The 3,163-nt window shown below is 42.1% G+C and overlaps 1 long non-coding RNA gene across 1 annotated transcript; it reads left to right on the top strand.

The window, feature by feature from the left end:
- Positions 1-302: 302 nt before the first annotated feature.
- Positions 303-2,817, top strand: LOC148100423 (uncharacterized). Its single transcript, XR_015719732.1, has 3 exons — positions 303-369; positions 446-507; positions 1,126-2,817. It is a non-coding gene; the product is annotated as an uncharacterized LOC148100423 (long non-coding RNA).
- The last annotated feature ends 346 nt before the right edge of the window (positions 2,818-3,163 follow it).

The following is a 3,163-nucleotide window of genomic DNA, read 5'->3' as shown; positions in this document are numbered from 1 at the left end:
GGAAAGCTGTGACGAAGGCAGTTTTGTCTTTAATTATATTCACCAATATAACATATTTGACCACTTTTAAGTGATTTTTCTAACTTTTTTCTAACTTTCTAACACTAAAGTTAAGGTTATATATACCTAATTTCTATTAAGTGGCCCAGCCCCTCCTATGTGTAACCCATGTGAAATACAGGGCTGCAAAATCCCTTTTTGTAATCTAAGGCTATAGCCTGTTATTGTCACAAGGGGGTGCTGTGATGCAGTCTTGTGTTTTGACAACCTTGCGTCTAGTGCGCAGGAAATATTACCTGTCTCTTCCTGTGAGATCTTCCCTCTGATGGCGGTCAAGTACGTGTCGGAGCGCGTGGAAAAAGTATCTTGGTATGCAATACTGCAACCCGGTTAATGAGACCAGATTGTTTTATGTATAAATGCTAATAAGGTACTCTTTTATTAGGCCCCGAACTCTGACCACATAGAGAGTAACGTCTGTCAAGTTATTTGTGTCTGGAAATCCCGGTGAGTCACGTGCTTTTGTTAGCTACCTGTTAAGTTAGATAATGTATTTTACTAGCCGATTCAGCTCAGAAACCTTTGAACAAAAACCAATCGGGAGCTATGAGAATCTGGCGTGTTGTTTTACTTCTCCTGTTGTTCTTTACAGTGTGTTATAAGTGTTGAATGCTTTGAGCTAAACGATGCCGATGCTAGATGCGATGCTAGCTGCTAATAGCTGTTAGCCACCCCACCGAAGCCATAGTCCGATCGGGGAGGTATTCAAGTAGAAGCACTAGCTCTGTTTACATTAGAATGGTTATATCTTAATAGATATGAGCATATTTCAAGTTTAATAGTATTTGCACTGAATTAAGTTACATTTGTTTGTAAGCCTTAAGGATGAATGTCATTTTCATTGCTATGACTGTTTACATTACTGTTTAAGCTGCTGATGTTCTTTGTTGTGATATTTTGATAAAATTGTTAATACTGGTACAAACAAGTTACTGTAACTCTTGTAACTTGGTAAAGTTAAAGGGAATGCCATTTGTGATTAATACATTTAAAAAAGAAGTTAATGAGCTCATGTTAAGAACACAAAATGGGAAAGAAATTGATTGTTCTGCACTGTTTGTGTAGATTGGGGTTTTTTTAACTACTAGAAGAATTCTGGAGAACCACTGACGGCGAGAACAGCCCAAATGAGATCCTGGATGATCGTGAAATGGTGTGGCCAGCCATGCGATCGGATTGTGGGATTTGTCTGAGAAACTGATTCAAGCAACCCTGGATTTCAGATAAGCCCTATGCACTACTTTTCCTACCCGGATAAGAGGGTTTGTACACTGACAATTCCCCTACAGTACACCTGTTTGGGCTTTCAACGACTTTAAAGGACAATTCAGACTGGACAATTCAAACTTCACAACGGGAACACTTTAATCTGTTTCATTCATTCCAAAGAGCTCTGATACAGTTCAGTATAAATCTTCCATTTAAATGTCTTTATTGTTTTGTTTTATATGTATTCACTTTTAAAATGCACTATTAGTGTGCAATTTGGGTTATTGTGTTGCATATGTATATAAATGGTACTGAGGCAATAAAGGTCCCAGTTATTCACTTCCAAGCCAACTCCTTTTGTGGGTCTCCAAAACAAAACCTCCTTCTGAACCTAGTAAGATGTCTAGGGTCTCTATTTGAAGTGAGAGTGTACTGGTCCTGAGTAGAGGCGCTACATATATTTTTATGTATGTGGCTCTCAGTGAAAAAGGTTTGGACACCCCTGACTTAATGTGTCAAAAACTAAAGACATGATTATTGATTTTAGGAAGTCCTCTTATAGCTCATCACCCACTATCATTAAAACTGCCGATATTGGGATAGTTGAGAGTTATAAATATCTAGGTGTGGTACTTGACATAAACTGTGTTTTGAATCTCATGCTTATGCCACTACTAAAAAAGTTCAACAAAGACTGTTCTTTTTAAGGAAAATGAGATCTTTTAATGTCTCATCTGAGATGTTGTCCTTGTTTTATAGAAGTTTTATCGAATCTGTGATGTCTTTTTTGTATCGCTGCCTGGTTTGGTAACCTGACGGTGAAGAATAAGAATCGGTTGGGACTTCTGGTAAAAACTGCTAGCAAAATTTCAGGGCGCTGGCAAGATGGACTTTTGGCCATTTACAATAGAAATGTGCTTAGAAAGGTTCATTCTATTATTAATTGTGTGAACCATCCACTTCACAGTGAGTTTGAGTTGTTGCCTTCCGGCCACCGTTTTAGAGTACCTCTGAGGAGGACTAAAAGACTCCAGGTCTCTTTTATCCCTACTGCGTCTTGTCTCCTTAATGGCAAATAATTGTCCTTGAACTTTCTATCATTATTATTGTTATTATTATTTTATTTTTCTGTTTATTTTTATCCTGCTGCTAAAATAATTTCCCCTTGTGGGACAATAAAGAAATTGAATTGAATTGAACATATCACAGTCATGCTATTAACATGCCATTAGTTAGATCCATACCCGAGTATTTAATGTTTGTCCAGGAGCCTCACCCTAATGGTCTAAGTCTTGTTTTTGTGGGTCAGGTGGTAATTCTTGTTTTTCGTTTGGACTGTTTTTCACCTGCTCTCTCTGTCTGTGGGATTATGCCTCAACAGCCTGTTTTTCCTCAGCCTTTACTGCAGTTAGCAGCTCTGCTCCCTGCCCATGTGGCAGCTCTGCTCCCGGTCAAGCCAGGGGTCTCCATAACTGTTCATCCTGCGTTTGCTGCTGGATGCCCGGGTGTGCCTACCCAGCACCCTGCAGGAGCCCATCCAGCCTCAAGTCCCGTCAGCTGGAGGGCCCGAGGAGCCCGTCCAGCCTCAAGTCCCGTCAGCTGGGGGTTTGGGAGAACCCAGCCAGCACATCCTCATGTCTGCTGACGGTCCGGGGAAGTCTGTTCAGCCGTCACCTGCTGTGTCAACCCCTGCGGCTGCCAGCTTCTGCTTCGCCTTCGCCTGGTCCTGCCAAGCCACGTCCACGACTGTACAGTCACATGCCGTTTTCTGGGCCATGAGCTGGACTTCTTTGCCGTCCGCACGGTCGGCCGCCTGAGCTGCCTCCGCATCGCCGCCATTGCCGTCCGCATGGTCGGCCGCCTGAGCTGCCTCCGCATCGCCGCCATTGCCGTC

The sequence above is a fragment of the Neolamprologus brichardi genome, chromosome 11 (assembly GCF_056152115.1).
Source record: "Neolamprologus brichardi isolate AB-2024 chromosome 11, ASM5615211v1, whole genome shotgun sequence".
Classification (NCBI taxonomy): Eukaryota; Metazoa; Chordata; class Actinopteri; order Cichliformes; family Cichlidae; genus Neolamprologus; species Neolamprologus brichardi.
This window is presented reverse-complemented; position numbering and strand designations above follow the sequence as displayed.